Here is a 23,645-nt window from a genome sequence, read left to right on the forward strand (position 1 = left end):
ATTCTATACATGCAGTTTTAATGTGCAAGTTGTAATACTGATTGTTATTTATTTAGATAGAAACCTGGTCTTATTAGCCTGAATATGTAACCATGATGGCAGCCAAGTGGTAAAACTTTAATATCAGGACTTTGGGCTCGATTGGAATTCATGAATAGCTTGTTGTGTAAATGTTTTCAGCTGTTGTCATGGATACAACCTCTGACAATGCAATGATAAGACTTTAGCCACCTCCTGTTTGGTTGGTCATAAACTCTCTCTAAAACTTATCTAAAATGCAATAAAACAAAACATTACAAAAACTTCCAAGCTTGTCACCCACCACCTCTGTTCATTTTCTCTCTTTTGCTGATTTGTAAGTTGTTTAAATATACTGCAGACATGGAGTGTTAGTTAAGTACTGATCCAGCCTGTCAGGTCAGTTATGGTCAATAGCGAACAAAGTCTTGTCTGTTGTGCTGTTCCTCCATTTTTGCTGTGTCATTTCTGCTGGATCATTTTGTTTGAAGATAAGTGCTGACGCAGGTTAGTCATTGGGTCAAAGTATGACCGGTGCAGAACCTGCAGCCACCATCTGCCATATTCCCTGAACTCCACCCTCAGCGGGGCACAAGCCAGGACAGAATCTCGGCCTGAACAACCTCCGAGTGCCGCTTTTATGCTGCCATGTTTACCAGCCTCTCCTCTGCTTCACTAGTCAGGCCGGTAAACATGAAGGGATCCCTTTTTACAGAATTATATCAGACTTCCAATTCTTCATTTGTCACGCACACGGTGACTCTTTTAAATGATTGTAACAATCAATATTTCACAAACTACTGCCGTCTGTTCATTTAGTTAGAGGCTAAAGTTTAACCAGAGGGGTGAAAACAACATCCTCAAACTCTGAGATTCTGTGTTTTACAGATTTTAGTGACAAGTGCTCAATATCGTCAGTGCTGGATTTGCCAAGCAGGCAACTTTCTTGGGACCTCAGAACATGTGCAGAGGCCCCAGAATCTATATGTCAATTGTTTCTATTATTTTGTCACAGAGTTTGCACCACAAAAGTATAACATCCAATAATGCTTCTCCTTGTTATTACCTGCATTTGTGACTATATCTTGGAGAGTGTGCGACAAAACCACATCTTGAGAGCTTCATATTCTTTATTTCTATTGTCCTCACGTTGAGCATTTCTCGGTTAACCTTGTGTCTAATCAAATGACAGACAACAAACCTGCATCAAGTTTTATTCCAGTATTGAAGTTTTTTTAAATCAAAGAAGTGGAATGTTTCATAATGGTGAAGTCAATCACCTGACCTGAATCCAATTAAGCATGTATTGCACTTGCTGAAGACAAAACTGAAGGGAAAATGCCCCAAGCAGCAGCAGGAAGTGAAGACAAGAGCACTAGAGGCCTGGCAGAGCATCACCAGATGCCAAACCCAGCATCTGGTTATGTCTATGGGTTCCAAACTTGAGGCTGACATTGACTGCGAAGGATTTGCAACCAAATATTAAAAGTGATGATTTGATTTATGATTACGTTAGTCTGTCCTATTACTTTTGGTCCCTTAAAAAGGTGGAGGGCACATATAAAATGTGTTGTAATTCCTGCACCTGCACCTAATTTGGTTGTAAATACCCTCAAATTAAAGCTGTAAATCTTTACTTAAAATACATTTTGATTGTTTCATTTCAAATACATTGTGGTGGTGTACAGAGCCCAAATGCTGAAAATTGTGTCAATGTCCAAATATCTATGGACCTGACTGTAGTATAGAATAGCACATAAACATGCAAAGAGTGGGGGATTAGTAGGGGCCCATCATCATACTAATCCACTCTGACCTAGTACTGTAATATTTCCAGATCCAAATATTCCTTGAGATCCCAAAAGCAAACTCAATGTCAGGCACCATTGAGGGTCATAAAGGGTCAAAACTGCTTCCATGTTGCTCTCTCAGGAGATATAAGAATCAAAGGTCATGTCCATAAAAAGAGGTTGAGCTGAGTAGGATTTTAAAAGGTGAGCTATAGATTAATGGTGCTAATAAATGGCAGAAAAGCGGTAGAATGACAATTGAATGGTTATTTTTTGACACTCAGCACTACAGCATGTTGGAAAGACGATGACCTCAGTCAACACAGTCGAAGATTGAACCAGCAAACACTATTATCAGAGGGTCGATATGTTACACTTAACAACCAGGTAGTGTCATAAATAGGTTTCCTCCTATATCCACTGATATTATATTCTTCTAGATAATCCCTTTTCTTATATGATCCACATTAATATTTTTTTCAGTACCTGTTTTTATTCACATTTGACAGTTCCAATCACGTTCACGTAATTTATGTTTAGTATGTTTAAATTTTATGTCTTCATTTTCATTTTACATGCTTTTAATTGTAGTAAATGCACATTCTTGATCTATTTTTTTGTTGTATTTGCTATTCTATCACAAAAATGTACCTCATCATAATTCGATTTTATTGCCTCACCTGTCTGTTAAAAGTTTGGAGTTAAAAGTTTCATATTTTTGCATTTTCTTTGCCTGTTTAGCCATTAAATGGTTATTGCTATTCATTTCAAGGATATTTTCTTCCCGCAAAACTTGAGTTTTTTTCACACGAGAGCTTGCAGACATGATTTTTTTCAGAAAAGGAAATGTAAAAGCTTGATCATATTCATGCCTATATCTGGAGAAAGAAAACAAATTTTGCTGCAGCCTCTGAAATCCTGTGAAACAGCTTTTAGCACCTCACAGGGCACTAAAAGGTTCAAATGAAAGATATGTAAGAAAATGAGAAAATACATTAACAGCTCCTGGTGAGGCAAGCTTTATTTCCACCATTTGCTGTTGAGGAACATCCTCCCACATGGTGCTGTGAATATTGTGCTGGTCAGACATCTGAAGGTGACAAAAATAGCAGTATTATTAAAGTCGAGGTGGAGGTGGATGAGCACTGAGGGTTAAACTGACTCCACAAGGCTGCTTTTAAATTGCTGCTGTTGCTTTTTCATCCCGGCCAGCAAAAAATGCAAGAAGAAAAGGTCACAGTAAGTTGAAGGAAGCACGTCAATAAGCCATCATCTAATTACAAGGCGATTGGCTCAGAGGCAACCAGCGTATCAAGAGTATAGATGTGAAAGTAGGTCGCCTTAACCAGAATGCATAAGACTGACAGCATGAACTCTCATCTGATCCTTGAACTTGCCGCAGTCGACGGAGATGAGGTTGCCTAGAAACAGAGAAACTGCTTAGAACTCCAAGGTTGCACATTGTTGTTTTTGTAATGTCTCATCTTCACATTCACATTCACAGTTTGGAGGCTGATTCTGATTTTTTGGAAAAAAAAGTCCAGTCTGGGAAAGAAAAAGATCAAATACTGGTGTTTCTGTCGTCCCTCTCTAAAAATGTGCATTATGTCATTCACATGACTCACATGTTCCTGCCATGATTTTCTTCTCAAGGAGGTGACATAAGTGTAGGTTACGAGAACAAAGACTAATCCTTCATTATTAAAGCAGATTTAAAGAAGTATAGAAACTGTGGACCTGAATGCTAAGCACATGATAGAGGGGCTATGTAGGGGAATTCACTGAACACTGATTTATCACGTGTGGCATCATATTTGACTCTTTTTCACTTCTGGTTCAGCATAATGATCCAAAGTGCCCTCTGACGCATTGAGGTGGCTCAGTAAGATTTCCAGGACACTGCAGGATTTACGTGGTTAATCCTCCCATCAGCTGGTCAGCTAGCGGTCAACTATTTTACTCTAATGATTCGACACTGTACAGCTCCTGTGATTGTGGCTGAGAAGTTTGGCAAGAATTTAAACTGTAGAAAAAAAACCTCTGACAGCTGAAGCACCAAAAAAATACTGCAAAATGATCATTTAAAGAGAATACAAAATTTCCCCAGAATTGAAATACATTTTCTAGACTTAGTTTCACATGAGGTCATATGTATTTTATGTATTTTCAATGTTTAAGGAAGGAAGTTTAAAAACAATAACATTGCCTGCAAAAACACTGTAATATTACATTTTTGTAAAATAATGACATTTTATCAGATACACATTCAATGAAAGTGTTATTTCACATTGTAAAAAAAATAAAAATAAAAATACTACCTGTAAAAGCAACATTTTTTTTCTTGCAGTAGTTTTATCTTTTATGATTTTACTAGATATTCTCTGTAATTAATCAAAACCCCAGATCTGTAAACTAACAGTTAAAAATGGTTTACAATTTTAAATCCATAATCTAAACAAATTTTCTTTCAAGTAACAGCAGATGCATGTAAAAGAATATTTTTTTTGCTGATTAGATAAAGTTAAAAAAAAAAAAAATTAAAATGTGACTTGATGGTCAGATGTTGTAAATGAACAAAGTACCATTTCTAAAAATATAGATTTTAGATGCGGACATTATTTACAGTTTTGGCCTGTTTTTGTTGTTTTTTTTTTTGTTGTCTTTTTTACGGTCAAAATACTACTTTTTCCCCCACATTTTTACTGGTTATCATCTGTATTCTCACGAAACAGGCCTAATCTGTAAAACAGCAGTAAATTGTTCCAAAAAATTATAGTTAAAACCACAAACGTAATCGACACACAAAAAAACGCTTTAACTGCTCTAACTAGAGTTATTGCTTGTAACTAGTTGAAACTTGTTCTTTAGGATTTCTTTTCACGCTTTCTATATCGCAGAGCTCCTCCAGCTCCATAGCAACAAAATGCTTGTTAGCTGTTAACGCTCTGACATTAGAGCCTGGATGAAACATTTGGCCTGAAGGCTGGCTGGCGAGTCTCCAAGGGGCTTCCGTGACAACACCAGACAGCCGGAGGACAACTCCCCCTAAAACACACACACTCTTACAATCACACACACAACTTGTCCTCCTGCTGCTCCCTCTTCCTCTGCTGAAGCCTGGCCTGATGCTGCTCTGGCCGCCTGAAGCACAACGACGGTGCAGCTGCTGTTGCCGTACCAACAAGGTTCCACCGGAAATAACAGACAAGCCTGAAGGATGCAGTGTGTCTCGACCATTCAGCCACACAAAAGAGAGCATCAGTCACTGCATTTAGCTTTGAGAGAATTCTGCTCTTCACCCATTCAACTGAAACAAACTGCCCTCTTAGTAGTAAACACATCCAGTTAGGAGAAATCAAGTTTAGAAACTCGGCTCGGTCCCATTTTAAAGCTGTTCTTGTGGCATGGAATCTTCTTTCACCTTTAGTCCAGCCTAAGCAGCGCTGGTATTCTTCCACCGAATGGATTACTGAGTGCGTGCAAACACATTCACTGTTCATTCACAAGGCTTCACTTCAGGCTCTACAAACTATAAGGCCAGTTTTTCAGACATTAAAGAAGAGGATGATTGTGTCACCTGATATAATCACGCCTATTAGAAGCACAAAATGCAAATAAAGCAGCTCAGGTTCTGATCATCTGCTATCCTATATGCAAAACATTTTCTTTGGAAACAGTGTTGATGCAGGAGGAAGCCAGAGGGGGTGACAGTTATTGCAGATGGGTGTTTTGATACTGGCATCCTGGTTAAACAGCTTGATGATGTGACTTAACCAGTTCTTCCCTCACTGGCACTCTGACATTTTAGCAGCTTAATGCTTAATGACAGGGTGACTGCTGATTTAGAATAGGGATTCAATGCGATTTAAAGTTAACTGTGGACACCAAAATAAAATGGGAGTGCACCTTTAACCACACACTGCCTATGGTCAAAGAACACATCAAATGAGGATTTGAGCATCTTGGAACTATTATGTCCTGAAACTAGCAGTGGGTACAATGTGGGCAACCCTGTCTCCACAAAACGGCATTCTCAATTACGCTATGAGAGAAGGATATTTTCTGCTGAATAATGTTTTTGATGTATCACAAATATGTCCAATAAACATATCTTTGCTAGTTATTTCATTACCTTACTGTTGTTCATTTTCAGACAACCAATTCTAACTTAGATGCCCCCTGTTAATCCAGAAAATGGAGCTTCGAACATGTAGTGAAAAAGCAGTATTTTAATCCAAACTACAATATTTTCACAAACGTAACCAATTTTGGTGCCAGCTTAACCAAGATTTTAGCACATATTTATTGTTGTGAAACAGTTAACCAAAGTGGGATATTTTCCTGAAGCTAACCACATAATTTGTGTGCTGAAACCGAATAAAAGAGCAACTGAAGACCCAAAATAAACAGCAAAATTAGGTTTTATTCAGAATATAAATGAGAATGCTTGGGATTGAATTAGCAAAGTATCAATATGTATTGAATACGCAAAGTCAAATGCACTGGTTTAAGCCATAATATCCAAGCCATTTTAACAAAAAGCAGAAAATCCATGGTGAGTGGCACAATGCAATGAGAGCACAAAAGAGGAATAGTGTAGAAGGTGGAGTTCAATAATAAAATGCATGTGGCGAATGTGATTGTTCACCATTCTCATCTGAATCTTAATGGTGCTAGCTCCTGCACTCATTTTTATGGTAATTAGAGTGAGAGCAGTAGTAAACTGCTTTTGGATTAACACCATGGTCGCTTTTTCTACCAGCAGTGATGTAGTTTCAGTTGAGCCGCCTGTGTTTCTGCTCTGAAAAACTCCAGCCAGCTAAGTGTTCAGACATTTTTTGAACAACCCCATTGCACGGGAGTGATGTAACCAGTAGGTGCAAGTCAGTCATGACCAGTAATGGATGGAGTCTTGTCGGCCTTTTCTGTTGTTCCCCCCTGTACTGCCTTGTCATTTCTGCAGGATCCTCTTATTCGAAGATAAATGCTGCTGACATGGATGAGTCAGAGTCAAAGTATGATCTGTGCATTACCTGCAGCCACCATCTGCTGTGCGTGCCGCCCTTAAAGAGACACAAACCAGGACGGAGTCTTACCCCGAACAACCCCTGAGTGCTGCTTTTATGCACACTTACCGCCATGTTTGCCAGCCCGTTCTCTGCTTTAAGGGTCTGGCAGATAAACATGAACTGGTTTATCTTTGAGATCTTTTTCTCTCCTGTGGTAGCCAATCATATTAGTTCAACATTAAATCAGCACATCAAGGGAGTAATTATCACATCAGTTCTTTGTAATAGTGATGAAAAGTGAAAATAATAACAAGTTCAGGTGGGTTTGCACGTTTCCCCCCATAAGTATTTTAGTAATGCAAAATATTTGCTTGTGAGCACATGAGGTGCTACAGCGGCAAGAATAGATTGAGAAAATCTAACTGAACAGGTGTTTGCAGCATCTTGTAACTGTTGCAGCACGAATGACTGAAGGTTCCCACACCTCTTTTTTACAGCAGTAATTTCTTCACTAAGTTCTGAATACAATATGTAGAAATTTTAACATTCCAATTAGATGTGGTTGTTGAACATATCATTTTAAAACCTTTGGTGATTACACTCTGAAATTTGTTTCCATTCAGTCACAGGAACATTAGTGAGGTCTGACACTGATAAGGCCTGGCTCACATTCCAGTTCATCCTGAAACTGTTGGATAATACTGAATTCAGTCCTCTGTGCTGGCAAGTCTAACATACAGCAGTATATATTGTTCTGTTATCTGTTTGCTGAATGCATGAAGCTTCTTTTACTGTAAAACCAGTTTTTACAGCATGACCCATACCAGCTGACAAAAAAAGAATAAGAAGATAAGAAGAAATCCCAAGTCAAGACGAAAAAAAATAAGAACCAATAAGGCCCAATTCTGGATCAAATCAAAGTCAAGACCAACAAGCCCTAAGTCAAGACTAAAATGTGAGACAAAACAGCTAATTTCCAGATCTAGTAATTTTCAAGACTGACAAAAAATTCTACACTGTTTGTCACAAGACTAAAAATTGAAATTAAAAAGTCAAGACCAAGAATTCCCGAGTTAAAATAAAAAATGGAGATCAACAATACCCAGTGAAATCAAAAATTGAGACAATCAAGGCCCATTTCCGGTGTTTGCTCCAAGTCAGAATCAACAACACCGAAATGAAGGCCAAAAATTGGGACAAACAATACCCAAGTCAAGATCTAGTCAGACTCAAGAAACCCCACAACTGAGGCCAACAAGTTTCAAGTCAAGATCAAATATTGAGACCAGCGAACCCAATTCCAGATCTAGTCAAAGTGAAGAACAACAAACCCTAAGTTGGGACCAAAATCAGTACCATCAAGGCCCAACTCCAGTGTTTGGTCCAAGTCAAGGTCAATAGCTTAAAATTTAAGGCAAGTAATTGAGAACAACAGGCGCAAGTCCAGGTCTAGTCAAACTCAAGAACCCCAAAATTGAGACTAACAAATCCTAAGTTGGGAACAAAAAAATTAGTTCAACAAGATCCACTTCCAGATGTAGTCAAGATCAAAAAGTCTTAAATAAAGAGCAAAAAAAGGACTAACGAGGCATAATTCCAGTGTCTAGTAAAATTCTCAGTTCAACAGGCTTAGGTTTCACCAGTTGAAGTCATAAGATGCAAATCTGCAGCTCTGCTGATAGATGCTGCTGCTGCTGTTGTCCTCCATGTACAGCTGATTAATATTTTCACACCTTCATCCACTGGTGGTGATTTTTTTCAACTGTAACATGAACATCAATATATCTGTTTGAAGAGGCTGTGTCACAGTCCATTGAAGTTAATTGTAGTGGATAATTACTTATTTTCTGATTGCAGTCATTCCCTGGCCTCGCCTCAACAGCAAGAACTTTAATCAAGTGAACACTGGAATAGGAGCAGACAGCAGTCATTTAATGAGGTGCTCCGCTGGGTCCAGATTGTTTACGCTTCATGTCGTGGAAAAACGAGAGGTCTAAATTAAAATGGTCTGTTGTGCCGTGTGGACATTCGTTGGCCATTTTCTCCTTTCTCACTCACATTGCTCTCCTGCAAGACGCATGACCACAGAAAAGGCGCGCACGGCCCATAATATCAACACAACAGGTTTTTTGTTTCGAGGACGAAAGCAGAGGATCGAGAGAGACACGCAAAAAGAGAGGCAGAGGAGGGAGAGGAGACTGCAAAATAAGGGAGAGAAAAAAGAGAAGGGATGGAGAGGCAGAGGGCATGTGCTTGGAAACGTGTCCGTCCATGCTGACAGCATGTGACTCCATACAAGTCTGGGAGCAGAGCACAGCAGGGGAGTGTGCGCCTGTGATTTTGTTCTTGGATGCGTGTGTCTCGCAGTCTTTCTCTCTCTGCATGTGTGAGCAGGCTGCAAACACTGATCTCCACCAGCTTGAATGCTGCAACTGTTTCGCAGAATCACGCAGACTATGAATGAAGCCTAGCTGCCATGTCACATTAGACTCAGCAGTGCAGTTTGCACCCAGCATGTAATCAAAGCTACTGCCTCGTATCTATCAATATTGGAGGAGAGGATCACAATGATCCTTCTGTTTAATCCCCGCAGGCACTGTTGTTTTGGTAGGTTGTGTCCAACAAGGAGGATCGGGTTCTCCATGTGCTGTCACCCTCCCAGTAACACCTCCCCACTATAGTCCAAACAGGAGGAAATATTGCGCACCACGTGAAGGAGGGCAAGGTGGAGAGGACACGATGCAGTAACAAAAGGAGGTGATGCAAATTAAAGGATGAGTCAGAAAAAGGAGGAGTAAAGGGCAGCAGTAGTTTGGCATGGAGACCCAATCCAACAATGGATATAGATTTATGAATATACAGAAATAAACAGATTAACCCGCTGAACCACAAAACCCACGGATGGGTTCAAAAGTTATGCTTTCTTTTGAAATTACATCATTTATCAGAGCAAGGAACTGTACAAAGTCAACAAATCATTGGCGTTTCAATGTCCTCACAGACCTTGAGCTATTCATCTCACATGCTGTTCCATAGAGAAAATAACCCAAATCTAAGATTAAAATTATGACATTTCATCAAAATCGTTTTATCCTACATGTCTAATTCAAAATTTGCTAAAAAATAAAGTGGTTGCTTCAATGAGAATCCGTAAAAAAACAAAAAAACAAAAACAAAACAAGAAAACTAGAAAGAATCAACATTTTCTGCTGCAAACTTGAGGAAACATTAGTGACTTAGATCCAACCAATAGTGATGTGACAAATATTTAGGGACTTTTCAGCTGAACTCAGCAGAACTACAGGCAGTGTTTGCATAGAGCAGATAGACTAGCATAGAAACATTTTTTTTAAAAATACATATTAAAAAAAATTCAAAATCCAGTATTGGTATCCATTATTTCCAGATGTGCAGGACTTTATACTGCAGTGAGAAAAGAGGCCACAGTGACAGGAGTAAAAGATGCCCAGAAGCATTCTTGGGGTTTAAGGGGTTGAAATTTAAAAATATATAGCTTTTTTGTTGTCTGCATATCTTTTTAGGATGCTAACAATAGTGCAAATAAAACAAAATCCAGATATTATTATGCATCCATCTTCACCATAACTTCAGTATTGATCGGGTCACAAACTACTTTTGTTTTTATATTTTCTGTATATTCATCAAAAAGTCACAAAAATAGAAATGTTTGTTTGGTTGTGGTGACAGAAGTCAGTGGGATTTATCCTCTGGGAGCCATGAATGTTGAAATTTCATGGCAATCCATACAATAGTTGTTCAGGTGTTTCAGTCTGGGTGAAAGAAGTGAACTGACAGACCAAACTCTCACTAGAGCAACTAAAAATCCACATGCAGTGGGCGTTCACATAGTTTTGCATATGATTCACATCATTTCCAAACTATTTTACAAGCCAATATGGAAGCATTTATTGGGGATTTTCCTTAATGTCTCACTTGTCTTGTATAAATACGTCAACATAATTTGATATAGCAGCATGCAACAGTTCGGCCACCACTGTTCAAATTTCTGTTTAAAGTGAGTTAAATTTTAAACAAGATCAGTGTAATATTTTTGTTTTGCACAATTTTAGACAAGTATAGGAGCACATGCATAAGGCTAACTGGATCCAACTGGATTCATTATGCTTTGCCAGTGGTATGGGGAACCTTTGACTGGTAAAGGGCAAAATGGATTCAGTTAATTACCTGCATATTCTCCGAGCAAACATCATACTATCTGTAAAAAATTGAAGTTGAAATGAGGATGATCCTACTAGTCCAAAGCAAATCTCACAATCCACAATGGACTACCTCTACAAGCGAAACGGAAGGTTTTTGCTATGATTCTCAACCTCCACATCATCATAAATAGAATCACACAGAACAAGAAGCTTTTTGCATGAATAATGGACAAAAATCCCCCAAACAAGTACCGAAGGACTCTTGGCTGCTACAAAAACAAAAAACCTCTACAAGCTGTGCCTTGTCAAACGGGGTGTAACTAAGTGCTGACCATGTGGGGTGACAAAACATTTGTTGAAGGGACTTTTGTTATTTTAAGACTGTAAAATATGAAAATAAAACAGCAATCTTGCAGAATGTTTGACGAAACCTCAAAGTTTTGGATGCCACTTGCTATAAATTACAAAAGTTTCTATGAATCTTCCAAATTGCATATGAAGCTCAGTACTGTACATAAAGTCTGTTGTAATCAGACACTGTAATCTGTCACAATTCATGCCCTGCTGCTTGTGTGTATTCTGCCCGATTCAGCAACATTAAGTTCAGTTTTAAATCCAGCCATCAGACAGTGCCAGCTCACCTGGATCACCACACACCACTCTCTCACCTGTTCTCCATTTCCTAACCGATTCTTTCACTTCATTTCAACTAGATTGGGTGTTTTTCATGCTGTGGACTCTCATTCTCACCACCTCTCCTGTTGCCTTTTGTTGCTTTTCTGCCTGTGCTAGCCTGCCTGTCAGCATAGATCACCTTCAAATCCTCTATTAAAGCCACTTCACGTCACCTACCTACATTTTCTGTTTATTGTTTCACATACACGTCTAAAACAAGTGATTCAGCTCCAACATTTACAGTAAGATTAGTGAAGAGGCTCCAACAAAACAAACTGTAACAGCTGAAATTCAGTTTGTTTGGTCTAAGCTCTCAGCTTTGATTATCAAATACAGTCTATATTCAGCCAAAGTACAATTTCTACAGTACTGATGCTGAATTTCACAGTGTTATTGACTTGTTCTCAACAAAGGTGCCAAATCATTCATTCGATGTCACTCTGACCTAACAGAAAAATTACCTGAGGAGAGTAATGACTTTAATGGATGGAAGTGCTATTCACATCATTACCACCCTCTGTGATAAGTTTGAGCATCAGTTTGCTCTTCAGCTAAAGAGACCTTCAGTACAAAGCACAGAAAAGCAAGATATTCTTTCAACATCTATTTTTAAGTATTATCAGACTAATAATTTAGTCTTTTATTGGCATAAATATCACTTTAACAGTAATGCCAGAGAATGAAAGATTATTGCTATTTATCAGATTAAATATGTACCAATTTAAGACAAATTCATCTTTCTGCATGTTAAACAGCTGCCTCCAAACATCCATCCATTCCATGTCTCACTTCTCCTATCTTGCCTCTATTAATGGATTCTCGGCTCATTGCTGGCTCCAGAAATACACTTTGACTGTCAGCCACTTGTTTCACCTGCAGCCCTCTCCATGTGTGTGGGCATGCGAGTGTATGGCAGCGAGCGAGGGGATGTGAGTGTTTAATGCAGTGTGTGGGATGTGGAGATGAACAACCCTGCACCTCAGCATCTCTCACCTGCTGGCAAGTGGAGATGATGAGCAGGTAGGTGGAGAGTCATCAGGAAATGCAGAGCCACTCTGTTCAGGCCTGAAGCAAGAGCTGCAAAACACAACGTTTGTTTTCATCTCAAAGGCGACAGAACGTGGTTTGATGTAATTATCTTAACATGCATTACTTTGCAGTTTTGTGGAAACATTGAGCTTAATAGTCGTCGTAATTTAGATTCACTCGATTAATTAACTGACACATCAAGCAAATCCTGTCTAGTTTTTTTTTTTTCCTTGCCCGGTGAGGTTGCCAGGAAAAACATGAGCAACCTTTGTCATAATTCACCTATTTTTTCTGAATCGTGGTTTTGTTAAACGCTTCCCAGTGACATTCGACCTTGTTCAAGTATTCATCATAGCCCACTTTGGTTACTAAGGAAGTACTGTTGCTAGAACAATGCAAGTGTTTGGCAGTGAACAATTATTTCTAATCAAAGCGACAAAGTATGCGGTTTCCCAGAACAAGGAAACTTGCATCAGAGTTGTTAATGTGGGGTTAATCTGAACTGTAAACTTGGAGGTGGACAAAATAACAGATAAATGTCACAGTAGAACAAACCTGGAGTGAGTTTAGTGAACCTCAACACAATCTTCTTCACCACAATCCACTGGTAGGTTTGAAAAGCATGTTCTCTTTAGAAAAAATATGCAAAATTACACCATCTACCAGAGATAGAAAGTAAGAACGCAAAAAAAACATTGGATTTACGACTTTCTAACTGTCCTTGAATGTATCATGTCTGAGGTGAGATGTCATAAGAAAAACTAATCAAATCTAAGCTTAAAATTGCAATATATCATTGAAGTCACTTTATTCTACATGTCTTTTTAGAAATTGTCAAAAACAACCAAAAACTTTTGTAATCGTCAGTGCAATTAAGAAATTATTAATTGCAACCAAAAGCTGTGTCACTAAAATTCAGGAACCATTTGTGTTTGTAACACTTGTGGACATTTTACATGAACTTCACTGCACTTAAACCGCATGTTTATTCCATTTTTAAATGATTTTTGCAAAACAATCTAAGCAAGTCCACTTTTTATTGATTTGATGATTTATGGCTTTATAACTATGTCAAACTACAGAGAAGACATTTCTGACTTCCCTTTTTCTTGTTGTCATTGTTGTTGCAGTTTCCATAGAGGTACAGGACTTTGTATTGCAGTGAAAAATTAGCCCACAGTGAGTCAAAAAGTGACAAGAGAAAAATGACCCAGAAAGTTAAATGAGACTGCTTCATGTTTTCTGTTTCACTAAACAAGTCTCTCAAAGTTACCACAACAGGCCTGTCAAGCAGTCCACAAGTTTTCCACGTGTTTAGGCGATGTGTACATGGAACTGGAGTGTATATACAAATAGTTTGCATGGGGGTATCTTTTTTTAGCCTTTTCCAAAACTGTTTCCAAGTCCTTCAAGTGATTCTAAAGGAATCTTTGGATTTCTATCTGCAATATAAATTCTCGATAGAATGCTTTTGCATAATTTTTCAACATATTCTCCAAATTTCAATGAGTTTGGTCAACTGCTTTTAAAGCTTCGCTATCATTTTGTAGAAGAAAGTCACATCTTGAACCTCCATATACTTCTCGAATCACTCTGAAAATGGCGACCACGCCGATAGGATTTCAGTTTTTTGAGTTTTTGTGGACAGTGATGGAAGACTTTATAGTACACAATTAGGCCCCAAAATGGGACTTACGTCCCTTGTTTCCAGGTGAGGCAGAGAACTTTTTGAAGTACTCTCATTCATATGTACTATGGAAAAACAGAAAGCTCAGGGGTAGCAACCCTAAAATGTCCTTCCACTGTTACTTACAGTCTGTGTGATTGCTGCTGTTCTTTGTGAAGAAGAACTCTCAGTCTGCAAGCACAAGGAACTGAGACTTTTCCCCCAGTTGCACTATATTCAACATGTGGACCCCCACACTTTCCACTCAGATGTGATTTCTGAACATGTCATCTCAAAAACATATGAAACCAATCTGCTGCTATCATAGCATTCACTCCTCTGGCCTCTGGTTTTCCACCTGCTTTTGGACCCCGGCTGCAGCGATACGTTCCACTGTATCTCAAAGGCTTTTTATAGATCTGATTTAAGATATAGGAGCACAACCCAGTCATTCTGGTCCAACTGAACCATTTATCATGGTATAAACACTTCGCTTTTAGCTTTTGTATTATCATTTCCTTTTTGTTGTCTCGTGTTTTGTAGCTAAAGAATACATCATTGTGAATATGATAAAAAAAAATAGGCCAATCTCTCTTCCTTAGGCCTGAAACCTGCACGAAATGCAACTTGTGCAGTTTTATCAGCATTCCAGACATATCAGGCGATTATATGGTGCTCCCGTAAGTATTCTTTTAAGACAAATATTCTGCAAACAGTCTCTGATAGAAGCATCCATAAGGCCTGAGTGGCGGTTCCCTCCTGCCTGACTGAGCAGTGTTTGTGCTGGGAGGTTTGTGTAGATTCAAACACTGCTGTTTGGAGTGAGGGATAACCGGCTCAGTCCATGTAATTGCTTTGCTAAGTGTTATGTAACAGGAATAGTTTTGTTGCAGATTCAGGCTCGTTTGAGCAGCAGCAACAGCAGGCGTAAAGCCTCTGCGCTGCAGGATTATTCTGGTATATTTCATGAAGCTTATTCGCTCACCTCCTCCTACTGTTATCCCAGTTCTCAGAAATAAAATACACTGGTGTCTGACACAGCTTGGCCCATTTATGGCATCAGGTCAGGGTTTTGCTTTGGGTATTAGATTTCTGAAACACAGTTGTTGTTGTTTATTCATACTGTCGGGACGGTCTAAATGCAGCCAGAATGATGTTGGATGCATGAACTAACTCCTCTTTGTTTGTTCTTTATTAACTTTACAGAAGACCAAGGTCCTTCAGTTCAATTTCTTTCTGTTTTTTTGGCTTGATGAATTGTGATAACAAAAGTGACACACCTGTCCACATACTTTGGTGTACTTTTGGTCTCCAGGACCATTTTTCGTGGTTCAGTCCAGTGAAGGGAACTATTGATGCTCAGGCACACAAGGTGTTTTCATCAGCTTCCAGCTTTGTTGCAACAGTTTGGGAAAGGCCCTTCCTTGTTTCAACATGTGCACAAAGCCATGGTTGAAATACCAACCAATAACTTACTACATGTGCAATGATTCTGATTCATAATACTTTAGGCACATTAGACAAAGATGGTTTTCTTCTTTAAGACAGCCACAACTTTGAGTTTCACTATTGAGCAACTAACTACCTCAGTTTTGTCAAACGGGCACATAAAGATCAGCACAACCTAACTTGGAGCAGAGAATCCAATTTACAGACCAGGAGTTTCTGCATTGAAGCATAATGTAGTCTTGCAAAGCCAGACCATTCTTCATAGCAGTAGAGAATAGTCTGACTCATTAGTATTTCTTTGAACCAATGTTTATCTTGGGTGGTGCTAAGCCCACGATTCTGCAATGGCGCCCCTGCAAAATGGTGTCTGTGGGAATTTGTTTTGGTGGAATGTTTGAATGTGGAAAATAGCTAATTCATTTAAAGAACCATGCAGGCCCATCTCATCCCTCCGTCCATCCATCCTTACGTCCGTCCGTCCGTCCCTACGTCCATCTGTCGGGTTACATTGACAGTTAATAAAATCGGGAGCTATGGAGTAGCAAAGAATACACTTTGTTCTATAATTTCTAAGTAGATATCTATTATAATTTCTATATCTAATTTCTAAGATATCTTGACTTTTCTTCAGAATGAACATTCTTTGGGAAGTGTAAGTTGTAATTAATCTAAAATATGTGCACAAAATCTGTTGAATCAAAATTTATAGATTTTTTTTTTGTCCAGAATAGAATTTTTAGCAGCAAAGGAGAAAATGTTTTTTAAGGACCTGTATTGCTTCCATGAGCTTTACATCACAATTTCTGCACTTCAACAAAATATCTACCTTTACTTCCTTGCACTGATTTGACATGTTTTAAGCTGTTTTCTACCTTCATCACTATCAGAGCTAATATTATTTTGGCTAGTTAGCCAAATGGAACAAATTAACCAGTCAAATGATGTTTTAGGGAAATGGGGAGCAGTTTCACCTATGGTATGTTGACCACCTCAACCTTTTCTAGAATTCCCTTGAGGCAAAACGTTATTATTTTTCCTCCAAGAAACGGAAATGCGTCTCATAAAGACATGAATGATTGAGAGTTGCTGTCAGATCAATGAGTCCTGTCAGCTGCAGATGTGCATTTTAGAGCATTCTTCTCTCTCTGTTAACTTAGGTGTTTTGTCCAGTCAGAGCAAGAAAAACAAGTGCTATTAAACTGTGAGAAAACTCTGTAAATGGAAATTTGTGACGTACAAGCTGAACAGAACATGTCTTGTATGAAAGCGGTCAGCTGAACGGAGCAGCATGCCCCTGAATCACTGCAGCAGAGTTAGTCAAGGACACATAAAAGGGCAAATTCAAACAACTTCAGGCCTGTGAAAATGTGATTTCAGACTGTGACAGTGGACTACAAAGACTTGTGTGTGAAAGCAGAGGAGATTACACAGTTTAACTAAGGGCAATGTTAAGATTAGACAATCTGATTTCAAGATATTTTTTATTGTGTTGTTTTCTGAGTAGTTGAAGAAAATCTATTTTTGTAGCTAACTCCTTTAAAAATGACATAAGAAGCACAAGAATGGCATCTTAGATCATTTCATGCTTATGTTCAGTAAGAAGGAAGGTTACTTCAAAGTAGCTTTAAGATAGTCTTATATGGATTTTTTTTTTTTTTAGAGTTTTCTTTAAATGCATGAGCGTCCATGTTGTGTGAGTTTGCAAAAAACATTATGAGACACTATGGGAGTGCTCACTGTGACCTTGGATGACTGTGAGTTATGTGTATTCAGCGAAAAAAAATAGAATTATATTGCTAACTTCATCCTGAATACACAAAAATCCCAAATGAAGTAATATATTGTTTCTCCTTCTATGGACTTTTATGTCATAGGTGCTGAAAAGACTTAAGGAAAGATGCAAGTGTACATCATAGGAACTGAGACATCCTTTGTGACTGCCAACCCGAGATTGATTTCTGGGTCACAGACAAAAGGACAGAGGAGAGGAAGAGGCTGAAATTAGTGGAAGGAGATGTGAACCTTCTGCTTATGTGCGTGTGATTACCAGAGTGTAGACAGGTATCACCAGCTGCACCACATCACACTCATCCGGCTGCCTTCAAATACTCTGCTCTGCCATTTCCTCCCTTCCAGATCATGACGCCTGTTGGAGCTGTCAGTTGCAGTTCCAGCCATTTGGTTATTCTTTACAGTTTCATCAATATTCTGCTCTGTTAATTCCTGTTTTACTGAGTCCTCTGATGCCTCAGTGCTTGTTCCCAGACGTCTTGCTTTATCTGCCTCTTTCATGGTTTGAGCTCTCAGCTGGATTCCCTCTTTGCCCTCAGTATTTTCCCCTTGCCCTGCTTGGCCTAGCCTCAGCAAGTCTCTGCTTTTCAGCTATTAGCCCAAGCCTCAGCCCTAGTCTCTGGTTCCCAACTTCCAGCTTTAGTCTTCTCCCTAAGTTTCCAGCCACCAGTACAAGCCCTAGCTTCAGTCTTCCTGCTGCAATCGTCTTCATTGTGACTTCCCTGGAACAGTTTATTCCCCAGTTTTCCTGCCTGCCTGTAAAATAAACAGTCCGTTAGTTGCTTCCCCTGCCTCTGTGTCTGCACTTCGGCTCAACAGCCTTGTTGTGACAATAAAAAGCAATTTTACTAATGCAGTCTCATACTGAAAAGACAACCTTACTGACACAATCTTGTTCTACAAAACTTCTGAGTACATGCCTTGACTTACAACGCCAAATCTAAACTTACACAACTGACAGCAATAAAGTTGCAATAAAAAACACCCAGAGTGAAATATGCATAATGCCCACAGAAATGAGGATTGTGGATTTGGCGAGATGTTGAGTTAGATGTCAAACAGGCATCACAGGATGTTTAAGTGCTCTGTAGAAAACAAGCAACACTCTTTGTGCAGAAGGTTCATTTGAATATTGAGGGGAAACATGAAGTCAGGAGTCTGGAGTCCTACTACCCGGAAATTTTGAACATTAAACATTTCTTTTCTTGCATTCTGGTAAGTTTTTATGAATCAGCTTGCACCTCTAATGCATCCATTTCTCACTGATGTGTGTTATTTATGAAGGGGCAGATATTAAATTCAGGCATCAGTTGATAATTCAAAATACAATGGAATATATTTGGATCTAACAAGGTTTTTAACAACATCAGTGGTTGCAACGCCTCTTAGTGAATATTTTGACTGTTAAAAAAAAATACAGATGAATGGCTAATCTTCTATCAAAGATTTGCCATCCTGGGTGGGAGTGAATGAGTCCTTATAATATGACAGTGAAAAACAGCAGCAGGCGAGTTCTCTGAGCTGTTTGGCGTGTAAACCTGCACATGACCGTCTCTGCTTACATGTCTCCACACATACCAACATCAATAACATTTCATGACATTATGCTGTTTACTGATAACACAGAAGCTTTGTAGCAGATTAAAGCCTAGAATCTAAATCATTTACACCCTTTAGCTTTTTGGCTGTTTCGCATGTAGTATCCATTTATCATGAATGATAAATGTCCTTGGCCAATAAGACGCCTTCTGAATGATCCAACGGTTTAACATGTCCACGGAGCCCCCGAGAGTCTTGGAGAATTTAAAAGGCAAATTCAAAATCCAGTAACTGCTTGAATTCCAGGGAAAAGAGGGCATTTTCCAATCAGCAGGGCACAATAAAGACTTTCTTTGATGGCACAGTTTGATTGGGCATGAAACTTTCAAAGGCATGAGGACAGTTTCACATAAAAGGATTTGCCTCAGTCTGGTCCTAATCCATGTCTGCGTTTCAGTTCCTTCCATTACCTTTTGGCGTGGATCTCCTCACACAATTAGTTTCTTTTCAGCTTCTCATTGTTATCCTCCGTTTTTTCTGTGGGGTTTTTGTGTGTGCACTGATAATGCAGTGTAATCATTTAAAACAAACAAATGGGCAGAGCAGAACAAAGAGTTTATACTATGACTCAGCCTCTACTACACTAGAAAGCATGAGTTTCCATGTGCCACGACCTGCACAGATAGAGTTACAGTCGAACAGCACCCATTGGCTGAAAGTAGGTCAAGTTTAGATTCACGTCATTCTTTGCTGTGGCACTACAGCCGATTGTTCCCTGGTTGCTGGGCTCCACAGCAGCTCCGAAAGGCTCATTTTGGTGTGTTTGAAGTCACACAAAATGCAAAGGACACAGCAATACACTGTGATACGAACATATGCCATCTGAGAGGGGAAACGCTACCAGTCGGCTCTAATCTGTGTCACTGTCACACGATGAAGCTACTTTATTCATCAAGTAATAGGGCGCTGGTTGTCTTTGGAAAATATTTTGACACAAAAACATACTTAGATAAACTATTACAGGATTTAACACACTCGTGTTGGTTTCTGTTTTGTTCCAGTATTCACATTTACATTGATTTTGGTCTGAGTGAAAGCTTTAATATTTAAGTTGGAAAAACAAGCCTCCCAAGCCAACAGAAAGTTAATTGTGGATCCACTTTTATTGGTGGTCAAATAAATGATTTTAGTGTATTTTCAGGACACACTTGGCCACAGTGATCATTTCTGGGATGCTTTTGGTCAGGTTGAAATAACAACATTAAACACTAGAGTTGACATATAGGTGCAGTCTGGTAATGAGCCTGTCCATCACAGATTTTATAGGCTGACAAACCTGCTCTAAATGCCTTGCGGAGTTCTCAGCAAGAACATTTGTGACTATAATGGCTGGTTTAACCTGCTGGGAGGCTCCAGGAGCACAGTAACTGAGCCCTTTGAGACCTTCTCCCTCATTTCCATCCACATTGTGTTGCTTGTATCAGTTTTATGAACCAAAAAATAAATTAGGAATACATAGAAAATGGATGAACTTAATTTCAACACATCTCAAGATAAGTTTCTATTGTTATTCTCTTTTTAAAGCCCTTTTTCATATCAGTCTTATTGTTCATTGGTGGTGCATAAAATCAAATCGCAAGCTTAAACCATGACTTTTGTGGAGACTGGAGCCCTGCGGCCTTCATTTGCTTTGCTGATAGACTGGCCAAGTTTTGCACAATAATTTCTGTTAAAATCATTTTCATGTGGGAGCTTCTTGTGGTGATGATTTCATGTAATGTACGGAAAAAAGCAGCCTTTTTCTTTTAAAATGAAGAAAGAAAATAATTCCTGGAATTTGGATGAGTTCATGAAAGCACCGTCTTATTTAATGATTATTTAACGAGATAAATGGGTTATTTATGCAACTATCTTATAGCTCAAATCTTATGTTTCATGCTATTTTTATTTCCTTGTTTTGTTTGACTTTGAGTAAACGCAACCAATACACTGTTCCTTTTTGGTTATCTTTGGTTTTTGTAGTTTTATATTGTTTTGGCAGTTGTAATAACTAAATTCTTTAATAACATAAAACAAGAAAAGCACTCAGAGAATGCAGTACTCTGCCAAGGCTGTTCATTTACCCATATAGCATCGTCAGAAATGCAGCATTTTTAAAAAAAAAAAAAATTAGTTATTGATGATCAGAATGTGGCTATTTAATATACATGAACCTACAAACAAAATGACCTTGTGCTGGGCACAGGCGTGTGTTATGCACATGTATGTTATGTACAGATACCAAATCGTGGGACCTAAACATGTAGTGGACAGCGGAAATTGATGGGACTCGGAAACACCCCTTCAATTTAATCAGTTATTCCTTGTATCATTTTTGATAAGTCCACAGCGGTGGATTTGTATGATACAGAAATCCTGAACAAATCTGTGGATCCAGACTATAAGCTGTATCACTGCCAAAATCTAATGAGGTGGTCCCTGCATCATTTCTGACCTTCCCTGAAAATTTCATCCAAATCCAATATTCTGTTCTTGAGTAATGTTGTTAACATACAGACAGACAAACGTACGATCATCACATAACTCTACCACGATCACTGGTGGAGAAATAAACTGACATCTTTATTCATCCCAATAGAAGGATTGATAGCAAAAAAAATGCCTTGTTAAATGAATATGTACATAAGAAATTATATCTTCAACCAATAAAAATCTGACAATACATACATATAGAAAAAGAGAAACAGAAAAAAGAGAAAATTATTTTTTATTCCATTTTGTTACTTTATAAACTTCACCACTTTTTAGAAGAGTAGCATACTTTTGAGCAATGTGTTACATTTCAGATTATGATTTTACATAAAGAATGGACAAACTTGCAAAATAAAATACATTACTAAAGACTGAATTAGTCATTTCTATCAAATATAATGTTACGTTTGATAAAACTCAAAATGTTAGCACTTTTGATGACTTCACCTCTGCACTTCTGATCATTTATTTAAATTAATTTAAAAAATAATAATCTAAATTTTAATGATGAAAGGAAATAGTTGAGAAAAGCATTTTAGAAAGTGAACGACTCCAATTGTTAAGATCCCCTTTAGTTCAGTTTATCATATGCAGTGCAAAATTGTATAATACAATTGTAGATGTCTTTTTATGCTACTCACAAAAAAGACCAATTATTTTAGTTAATCAAGATTAAACATGTCATAATACAAATCTCCTTTATTTCCGCGGATCCTTGAAAGGGCTCTTAAGCTGTAATGTAAAATTACACCTTGTAATAGGAGTAGATTTCAGCTGGCCTCAGTATTTAGAACATGTGTATTTGTCTCCTTTAATAAAAAACCCAAAAGAAGAAGAAGGACCACTCCGCCTCAATTTTGTGGTTTACTTTATATAAATACAAACATTTCCACTGTGAATCGATGCAGAATAAGAGACAAATTGGTACTTAACATTTACCAGAATGCAGAAAATTAAATGTTTGATTCCCAAGAAACTTTCTTGGGATAGACACCCAGACCAGACTCCTGCTTCATGTGTTCCCCCAACGTTTGGATTAAATCTATACCAACACACATCCCAGTGACAATCAATGACATCACAGTGCTATATCTGACTGGATAGTGACTTTTACCTTTGAAACTTTAAGTACACTTTTCTGTAAATTATTGTAAGGAACTTTTGTTTAAACAGAAACAAGCAAAAAGGGGCTTTTTATGAAAGGCATTCAGGTTCAAGAAATAAAATCTGTGATTTTAATTACTAATTTTAGGTTTGGTCCTGATTAATAATGAGCAAACTGTAGATGTACAAAAATCTGTTCTATTTCTGAAAGGTTAGAATTTAAAAAGTTGAATTAATGTATGTTCCCTTAAATATCCCTCATCCTCGTATCCCAAGTGACTTTGTGCCACAGACCAAAATCTTAAAGCACTTTTTTTTCCTGGAAGAAAAAACCCACTGAGCCAAGATCTCATGAGCCAAAAACTAGCAAACAACGGCTGCAAAAATAATTTTTTTGGTCAAGAAATGTCAGAAAATGTTTCAAAAGAGCCCAAACATTTTCAAAATGTAAGTTGCTTCCATCACATTGTTGCTTTGAGAATCAGACACAAAAATCTATAGTTTAATAAGCAAAAAAACATTAAATGGCTATTTTTGATTGATTAATAACATCAGTTTCCAAATCCCTTATAACGTGTGCAAAAAACAATCATAAAGTGACAATATTTAACTTGTCAGACTGTTTACTGAGTCAAGCTGTATTTGCAAAGCACATCTGTGCTTTGATAGTTTTAAATGTTCAGCTAAATAGCTAGAATAAAAAATTGCTCAATAAATAAAATAAAAATAAACAGCATTATGAGCTAATGATCAGAGATGAACAAAAAGTTGCTCTATATTCTGAGCGTTAATCATGAATAATGTCTGTTCCTCTAAATACCCCTCATCGTAAGAAGGATTAAGGAAAAGAAACAGTCTGGGG

The sequence above is a fragment of the Amphiprion ocellaris genome, chromosome 19 (genome assembly GCF_022539595.1).
Source record: "Amphiprion ocellaris isolate individual 3 ecotype Okinawa chromosome 19, ASM2253959v1, whole genome shotgun sequence".
Classification (NCBI taxonomy): domain Eukaryota; kingdom Metazoa; phylum Chordata; class Actinopteri; family Pomacentridae; genus Amphiprion; species Amphiprion ocellaris.